The sequence below is a fragment of the Thunnus maccoyii genome, chromosome 7 (assembly GCF_910596095.1).
Source record: "Thunnus maccoyii chromosome 7, fThuMac1.1, whole genome shotgun sequence".
Taxonomy (NCBI): Eukaryota; Metazoa; Chordata; class Actinopteri; order Scombriformes; family Scombridae; genus Thunnus; species Thunnus maccoyii.
In genome coordinates this window covers 17,781,382-17,791,804 of record NC_056539.1, presented here as the reverse complement: position 1 = coordinate 17,791,804, position 10,423 = coordinate 17,781,382, and positions in this window count along the sequence as shown.

Here is a 10,423-nt window from a genome sequence, read left to right as displayed (position 1 = left end):
ATTAACTAAATTTTACAACAAAGGACAACACTACCATTGACAAAGGAACCAAAGCTCCTTGTTTGTCATTTATTTTGAAAGCAATCATTGCTCACCCAGGCACAGTGAAGGTAATAAATATTTATACCTCTTTTTGGAAATGTAAACCATATAAATTTTTACCAACATTTGCTTTGAGAGTGACTGCCCTTGATGATAACAGTATCATTTAAATGTCTTTTCTCTATTTCCCTTGTTTTCCCTCTCCCATTATCTCTGTCCTGTTCACTCCGTTTTCCCCCAACACAATGTTAACAAGCTCCTTTTCTGCCCTATCTGGTGTAGGTGAGACAGTTCCATAAAATGACAAGGTGAGAGGGCGTGTGTGTGTGTGTGTGTGTGTGTTTTTTTTTCCTGTGTTTGTGTCTGTATCTGTCTCTGTGTGTCTGCATATGTGTGTAGGTTTGTGGCTTTGCTTGCACTGTGCGTCATGTGTGACCACCAGCCACTGTCAGGGCTCATGTTGCCCCCGACGGTAACAATAATCATGGGATTTGATTGCCAGTTCCCTTACCCTCCATAATTGATGAGTCCAATATTTACTCTGTTACCTGTTTGTTGTAAACATTCATTATGGGGTTCCTTCCCAGATAGGTGAGCAGGAGAGGAGAATGGGACAAGTCCTGCCTGCAGGGACCAGCTGTCAGTTTGACTAATGACAGAAATGAATAAAATCTCATAATTACTTTAGAAAAAAGGACAGTCTCCACCTTATCTCGAGCCAATATGCATTTTAAAAATTTTTGGCGGGTTTATTAAATTCCAAGCCACCCCCACCACCTCCACCACCCAGCCCCCACCATAATACATTACAGACAGAGGCAAGTTCTCAAATTTCAAATTTAATTTTCTACTCGCCATACACACACAGGCTGCATAATCAGATTGGGACATTATTGTGTTTCTATTGACATTAGCATTGTTATTATTTTGTACTGTGTAAATATCAGTAACCGGAGCACGCCTGGTTGCTTTGCCAGGAAGGGATTATTTTGTGTATTTATTTTGTTCTAATGCTCTCAAAAATATCCTTTCAAGATGATATCCGATGCATTCCATTATCAGGAGATGCCATCTCTGGATGTTATGATGCAGTGTTATTTTAACGCAGAGCTCTACACAACTAAATTAAATTGGCTACCTGGAGTTTTCATGTCTGCTTTATTGTGACACCCCATACATGTGACATAGCAACTACAGGGACCCTGCTGTATGCTACAGGGCCCCTGAAATAGGATATCAATGAGACACATCAGATTTGCTATTAGACAGAAAGCCACCACAGGTCAGTCCATGCTTTTAGAGCTTCTTGTTGTGTGCGTGTGTATGTGTGTATAATTGGATAAGTCTTTCAATAGTGTGTATGTGTTTTTAAGTTAGTGCATGTGATTTGCAGCGCACCACGTCTCAGGAATAGGCTGCAGCATAGTGAAGTGCAAAGCTCTCAGCCAAATCAGGTATTCAAGATAGAGGGATGGAGGGATAGATTAATGGCAGTAGGAATGGAGGGAGAGTAGAGGGGAGGGAGGGACAGATATGGGGAGAGACAGCGCAGTGATATACAGTAGGCTGTACTTAGACAAGTCGACTCCTCTGTGCCATTAGGCCTAACAGGGGGCAGACTGTGGGAGAGCCATAGTGTAGAGGTAAAAGAGCTATCAAATAAACAGGCACGTCTCCCACAGTCTATGTCCAATGTATGCTTGTGCATGCATGCACACATGATTTATACAAATAATTTGCGTTCATTTGTAGCCTCTCTTGTTCTGTGTTGTTCTTTCAAACACACATGAAACTCTAAATATCAGACAAAACTCAACTTGATTCCATTTGAGTAGCTATTCTCTAATGTCTTTTTTTGCCGAGTGGAATCCCACATAGAAGCGTGTAATACAGCATATTTGTGTCTCATGGAGGCAGACAGCTGATCGTGTCCATTTGTCATGCTGTCAAGTTAATTACCAGATTGAAAAGGAGAATGAGATTACCCCCTCCCCTTCCAACGGACACTCACACCTCTGCACTTGCAACACACTCACACACACAGAAACACACACACACTTTAAGTGTCACAAGGAAATTTTCAGTGTGCCATTGTAACAACTTACTGGAGTCGAGTGAACAACAAGCAGAAGTAAAGGGAAGAAATTACACAAGGTCAGGCTAATGTCTTCTACTGTGAGTGTGTGTGTGTGTGTGTGTGTGTGTGCGCTGCAGTGCATGACGCAGCATGCTACCTTTGCATATTTTACTTTATCTCGATCACAGGAAAAGAAGAAATCTTTTGGCTCTTTTGAAGTTCTTGTTAAAAATGTGCTTTTTTCTTCATTTCTGCTCTCCTGAGTCCTGCCCACTGAGAAACTAGCTCTTAGCCACAAGTGTAACGTAATTCTCATGTACTTGAACTGTGTTCTGTGCAAAGAAGTTTGTGTCTATACTTCCGTAATCAAAGAGGAAACTTTGAAAAAGCGGACAGATCATTAGCGCATAATGAGCCGAAGTACTCTGGGCAGTAAGGAGGATTTCCCCAATAAGTGATGGCTTAAGGAGATGGACACAAGAGGGTGGGAATCAGATTCTTTCGGCTGCAGGCAACCTTTCTTCTCACCAGGTGAGTCCTCTGCCTCTGTGCATGTTTGAAGTTGAGCGCAACTCAAACAAGCTGGCTAAGAGAATTAACAAGGCCTTTTGGCACCCTGACAGTCATGTCTCCAGGTCTTGATAGTTCTTGTGTGCAGTAGATCGTTCCTATTATGAGGACGCATGCTGAAGATCTGAGTTATACATTCACCAGGCTCCAGACATGTGAGGACAGCACCTACAAAGATTCCCAGCCCCGGCAATAATTCCAGGATGAAACACGCATAGTTTTTTGTCAGCCACTGACAAACAGAAGTATCATAGGGAAGAGAAAGAGGCTTTGATGTGCTTGTAGTTGTACAGAGTGAATTACAACACAGGACAGAAGCGGGTTTGTTGCAAACTTGGAAGACAACCCAAGACCCTTGGGAGCCAAGACAAAGAGTACAGGGATATCAAACAAGTGATGAAAGGGAGGTGATTCACTCTTGTGCATGTGTGGAGCATACTTATTCATTAAAACCTTGATTAAACACCCATTCTTCCTCTTCTGTCTCATCTTGACAACTAGGAGTTCTATCCGGGAGCTGGAAGTAATTTGTTTACTAGTTTCAGAGCAGACCTTCTAATGCAACTATTTTCAATATGCTTGTTGATCATGTAACAATGCAGCTCTATTAATAGCCCCCCCCCCCCGCAGGGTTTTTAAAGTCATGGATTGCTTAGTTGAGATGTGATGGGGCTCTGTGACGGCACCCAGCTGGCCAAAGTTCTGCAAGGGTGGCCTTCGTGACATCACCGCAAGTGGCGCGTGAAAAACCGCCAGCACACCAGTCGCGACCCACGAAATAATCTCCGACAGACGAGGACAAGGGCCATCTTGGCTCGTACTCCCACCCAATGCCCTTTTACCCCATCCTCCACCAGCACAAGAGGCAGGCTGGGCTTTCAGAAAGGTGTCAAATGCACAGCGTGTAGCGCCAAATGGGAAGTTGCATCCTGTCAGGTGATGACAAGTAAGTGGCAGGGGAGGAAAAATTAAACACATCACCCAGATCCCCCCCCTCCCATACTTTCCAATGCTGTCAATTAGTCTCAATCAATCCCAGTCGTTTCTGTTTAGAGTTGTTATGGCAACTCCAGTCTGTCTTCCCATCCGTCAACGCATAATAAATACGCTCTACAATATATGTTATCTCAACACTTCTGTCAACCACTGGCAGCAGCAGCCCTCCCTAATTGTGCTGCCACACAGGACAAAATGAGTGCTGCTTCATTTGAACACATCTGGGGGGATATACGAAATAAATGAAACCCCAGACTTGTTTTGGATTGTCAGGACATGTTGCCCCCTCTAGCCTCTCCGAAAATTCAATCGCGTCAGAGTCCTCTGATCGTAGATGTGAGACAGAACTGGGAAAAAGTGACTGAGAAAGTCATCTCCTCAAATGAGAAGACGTGATTGGCCTCTAACGACTCTTCTTTTAGCTGTATTTTAGAGTGTGAGGTGAAGCGGTGCTTATCAATAGAGTAAGTCTGCCGCAATGTATTATTAACAGGTGATGGCGTGCAGGGTTTGCTTGGCTAAAAAGGACTTAAGTGATGTGGGAGCAACACTGTCAATCTTAGCCTTCCTCTGAGAGTCAATTAGGAGATAAACAGGGCTACATGTCTTTGGCAGTGGGGAGAAGGCTGATAGGCTGTCCCATGGATGTCCTGGGGCAAGGTAAACTGACAGTACAGCTTTGCCGTCAGGGATGGAGGCAGAAAGAACAATGTGCGACTGCCCATGCCACTTGAGAGAGTAGGCTATGTGTGTTTTTATGTCGGCATGCATGTGTGCGGATGTGCAATATGTGCTGGATTGTTTTCTGTTTGTGAGTATGTGTGTTTGTCCACTCAGCTGACTGAGCTGAAGAATCTGAATGTGGTAATGATGCCTTTCCAAGAAAAGTCAATGTGGAAGGTGAAAAATGATGATGAGGATAAGTTGAGACGATGATGGCTGTGAATATTGATTAGTCATTGTTCTAAATAAATACATTTGTATTCACTTCTCCAAATGTACACATTTATTCAGAATGAACAGCAAGTCAATTTTATTTATATAGCGGTGAAAAGGAGTATGTGCGTATATGTATTTATATGCATGTGTGAATATTTCCGTGCATGGGTGTTTGTGAGTAAGAAAAACAAGCAAACAGAGAATACAGTAGTATTTACTGACTTCATGTATGCAATATTTATTTTCAGTATAACATTATGTGTGTGCCTGATATAGAAAACAGCTTTTCACATGGTTTATATTTAGTGTGCGTTGGGAAGTCACAAAGTAGGTCTCTCCAAAGCACAATTACATGCTCATTAAGTATGTAGATCCTCAGGTCATACGTTGTAGCCCTTTTCATAAGAATACATTACAGAAGCAGTATACTGCATGTTATCAGTATTGCATTGTGTAGGCTTACAGTAAACAATTCTCCACAATGTATATTTAACCAGCAAGTCACCATGTGGCTCAGTTGAGGATATTATTACATGCTCATTAAGTATATAGATATTCGGGTCTTTACACCAACAGTGGTGTTTTTCATATAATTAAGTGTGTCAATATAATGAGATAATTTTCCAATATCTTCTTTCTCCATGTCATTTGATTCACGCTCTACACTAAGCTGAAAAAAAAAGCTCAACAGATGAATTTTAATGAGTGGTGTGCCATTATTACCCTCATTATTTTCCAATTAGCAAACTGTACACTACATCAGCACAGCACCAAAAGATCAACTACTGTACCATACAATAAATACATCTCCTCTCTTATCTGTAAATAACAAGAAACTCAATACCAGGCAGTAAAGGACTCCACAAAGGATAGATCATTGCGAGTGCGCTGCATGAGAAAAAATTCAAACGAGCTGGGACAAAATGTACTAAAGATAATGAAGGCTATGGTAGCCCATACCAAGAGCCATCCACTGCTAGGAATACGGATAGAAAATAACAGAGTACCGGAATTAGAGGCATTAATTCTGCAACATGACAGAAAAACTGAATGGAGGGGAGGGCAACAGAAAACTGACCCTGCATGTTTTTTATCTTTATAATGGCAACAGGCTGGTTAGTCTTGTCACAGTGAATTAGCAAAGGAATGTGTTTGTGGTTTAAACGGAAAGATCTAAGTCCAGGCTCACAAGTCTGAGGCTTGGGTCTGATACAAGGATGGTACTGAGTTACAAATAATTGACTCACCAGAAAAAACAGGAATAAAGAAATGCCGATACTGAGCTGCGAAGCCTTGAAATTATTTTAAAAAGATGATATATATGTTTGATATAATAGTTTGACAACAATATTTATCATGATTATGGCTAATATATCTCCACAAATGTTCATATGGCTGTAGATCTTTGTATGTATGAGGAGCCTTGATTTCAACAACAAAATTATCTTTTATTAATTCAGGAATAAAGCAATTAGCGCCTTCCTGCAGTCTAGAAACAGAAGGAGGCTGTATGTGATGATGGGCTATATTGTAAGTATAGTAAGAGCGCCACCCATCTCTGCTCCATGCTATTGCACCCTCTATTCTGATGTACACGCCCTCCATAGCAGCCATTTTCAGATGAACCACATCCGCATGGTGTTTGACCTATTTTCCGCGGGCTTGCTTCGTATGCGTATAAGGGAAAAAAATACAAATGGTGTCACTGTATTTCAGTCAGCTCAGTTATTTTGGGGCGAAAAAGAGCCGTCTTCGGGCGCATATGTAGCGTGAAATGCAAGTGGCGGACGAATGACACTGTCAGCTCGTTTTCTCCACCTTGTCTTTCGGTTGCGGAGCGTAAGAGCTGGTTGGCAAGACAGGCGGGGGCTATGGGGTCATTGTGTGTGTATGGAGAGATGCGCTGAGTGAATAACCTTCCCCGGTAACAGCTGTCAGATCCACCGGAGCAGAGCAGAGGACAGAAGAGCAGGCCCAGCCAGGCCCAACCCAGACACAAGACTGATAGGGGTGGATTGTAGAAGGGTGGGTGTGGGCTGCACTATCTGCAGTTCTCGAATGCTGGGCTCAAGGGTTTTGATGGGTGGCCACACCGAGCCTCTTGACGGGGGTCTCAGCACCCAGGCAGCTTATTGTTTAACACATTGCTCATCTCTTTTATTCCCCCCAATGCAGATTCCATGCACAGCAGTGCAGAGCACACAGCCCCAACAGTGGCCTGGGACGCCGCCTTTGTCGAGGTGTCAGTCGCCAACGCAGTGTCTCAGCATGGTTCACCACTGGGCATGACAGGGGATGCAGACCCCATGAAGGGGGATTAGTACTGCACCTATTGTCTGAGGGCACAGTGGTGCTGGATTTGGCTACATGGCTATTCAACGACTGTATTTCTATTCTTTGACACTTGACAGGGACGCTCAGTGGCCCCACTTTTGTTCCGCTGCAGTTTCAGAATGTGTTCATGTCATGCCCCCAGCCGAGGCCCTTATTATCTCAGTTGACATGACGAGGAAAGGTGCGATGGTGGATTCTGTTATTGCTGTCTGCTGCCTGACCTGCAGGTTAGGGTGTTTTAATGGGTTAGGTAGAAGCTTGCTTCTCATGTATAATTTACTGTTGATTCTGTTAACGCTGAAAGGAGAGCATGTTGACCGAGACTTAACCTATGAGGGTTTGGCCGGATTTAATGTTATGAATACACAATTAAGGGATTTTTGGGGGGGGGTTTGTTGGTTTTGTTTTATTTGCGCTCTTTTATCATTCAAATCAAATCTCATCCATTTTGTTTCACATGGAGCCCTTTGAATAAATCACATCATTTCCAACTGTCAGATCATTGCTGTGCATTCATGTACCGTCATGTATTTTAAAAGTCACAGGAAAAATGTGACCTAACGTGGAATGACAGAAAATTTGTCCTGAACTTGACTTCTGAATATATTTTTTTAAAAATTCAAAGATTATTACATTAACAATTTTAAGAAACTGGTGGTTAAAATATATTGTTAATTTCTTTCATTTGAAAACAAAATTCCACATGAATCTCCTCCTCAGTGGAAAACAATGCAGTAATGGATGTTGTAGTACTGTAGCACTGTGTACAGTTGCTCAAAGGCCAAAAACCTTTGGCCAGCCCCACAGTACTCATTTCTATGTTGAGAGAGCAGTTTGGGCAGTAAAGCACTGTGGAAAATAGTGATGGATGGCTCCTTGGTCTCTCATAGAATAGAGAAGCAGTGGAAGTTTTTTTTTCTCCTTCTTTTTTTTAGATTAAGGCAGCAGCTGAAGGAGATACAGGTTTACAGTGAATGTATTTTTTTCACTGCTGTGCTGTCTGAAAAAGCTTTCAGCTTCAACCTCTGCATTTCTTAAATTTTTGGCATTTGGTGCCACTCTCATGCAAACTCTATCAAAGTCCATTAGAGCAACATATTCATTCCATTCAACTCAACCGTTGCATCTTAAAAGATAAAGTATGGGTTCCCCAAAATCGTCCTTAGCTCTTGAGTCATTATTTCAGACAATAAACAATGCGTTATTTGAAAAATTCCCCCTGCTCAGATATAGAAAAACACTTTCACATGTAAACAAATTATGAGATGTGATCGTTCTGCAGTTGTGCAAGCATTGCCAAGGCATGCTCCAATGTTGATGATAGAGTAAACAAAACTTCACTGTGACTTCATCCGGACTTAAAACTGAATTGCAGACATATGCTGCACTGTACACTATCCTGGTCTGAATTTTAGTTTTCCCCCTCAGCTCTGTTTATCAAAAGATTTTCCACATACCTTTCCAGGAGATGTTGAAATAAAGAGACAAGAAAATCCTGCAAAGCATAGCTCAACAGCGCTTTGCCAAGTAGCAAGAAGCTCCATACCTCAGAGGTACCACAAGTGCTGAAATGGATATTTCTATTACCAGCTATTACTAACACACTTGCCTTACAACTGCTTCTCATTTATGAAGATCAGAGGGTAACACTCAGAGAAGACCGTATAGAGAATACCATCTTTGTTTTTATTTTTCTCCCTTGTCTTCCCCCTTGTCGAAGTGTTGATGTCACTGGAAGGTGAACAACTGGGTCATGGTAAGCTCAGAGGTTGCTGAGGTTTTACTGGCCTTGATCCCTGTCAAGCAGCCATAATGAGGAGGTTCCGCTTTCCCCATCAGCTGGGAGTAATGGTCGCCATAAAGGCCTTGATTGCAGCTGCTGCTGAACACTCCTCCACATGGCAGAATGACTCTTGAACTCCTTCAATCATCCGTCTGACTCATATACAACCTGCCATCCCCTCAGACCATTTTGTCAATGTATATCACTTGTAGCCCCACTACTCCTTAAACATGCCATGTTAAACTATAATGTAAAGCACTTAAAATGTAAGAGGAATTTTCCCCCATGACACAGGGTAATAGCTTTATGAGCTGTCACATGAAGAAGTGCTAATGTTGTTTCACCTCCTGGAATATTTAGCTGATAAATTTCATCATAAAAACCAGATTTAAGAAATGTTGCATTAATTTGTGTAAATATAATGAAAATGACTTCAAATTTTCTGTTGCTTGTAATTTGTTTCACATTTTCATTTTGCCAAAAAATAATATATTGTGATAAACTCATTCAATTCAGTACAGACAGAATGGAGAAAAAGTACTCCCTTCAAATCACACAAAGGTGAGACGGGACCTGAGGTTGTGCCTGAATCTGTACAGTCAGCCTGCTAAACATTAATCTCTCTCTAAACAGGCTGCAAAAATACTGTGTTCATTTACCTGTTAGACAGAACGTCATGTTGTCTTGTTAAAGCCTCAGTCCATGACAGCAGGGTGGCTCCCCCTGTTGAAACAATGTCACTCCAACACAGCACGCTGCACCTACACTGATTTACTGAGTTAAAAATATAGATTTTTTCCCCCACTCTTATTTTATTATTCTCTGTGCTTTGATACAAATTACAGTGCCTTTCTGCAAAACATTAGTTGAACATTGAATTAGAATTTAACACATTTAAGTAAAACCTTTAACTATATAATTATACTTAAAGTTTAGATGGGAAAATAAATTCTAGCTTGCCATAAGAGGATAATATAAGCGTGGTAAAGGGGGCCACGCAGGAGAACAACGTCACACAGAGTGTGGGCGGTGACCAGACATGGCAGAAATCTGGAAGAGGTGTCCCACTTTTGTGTAGGTCGCTTCCAATTCACTGGATCACCATGTTCATTTACAATCAGCCCCGTAATTAAGGGGTACCAACCCAGAAATTATCAATCAGTTAATTACTGGGATGCTGCAAAACAAATCCAGCTCCTGATTGAAGCCCACTGGCTGCTCTTACAAGATGCTGCCGTCATCCAAATGAAACCAAAAAGGGAAGTGACCAACAGAAAACAAATGTCCATATTTTTAAAGGGGCTCAGATTTAGCTTTTTAAGCATTAGAAGTACTTTTAGGTTGAGGTAAAATTTTTAATCACCTTTAATTTACAGTGTTGTAGCAGTGGCTTGGCAACTCTCCATGTTTAAAGTGCTTATGATTGTGTGTGTGTGTGTGTTTTTTTTTTTGTTTTTTTTTGCAGTTGTGCAGCCAGTGGCACAATAAATATGTCATATAACATGTAACCAGCTATTAAATCCCCAATGACTAGGAAATAGAGATGTAATTCAATTGCAGAATGCCATGTTTAGTGGTTTCTTTGTGCTTGAAAATTGTACAGCAGGAAAATACTTATGCTTTTAAAAAGCGAATAATCTTGAAGCTTGGTTGGAAAAAGTTGGCATTTATGTCACTTTAGT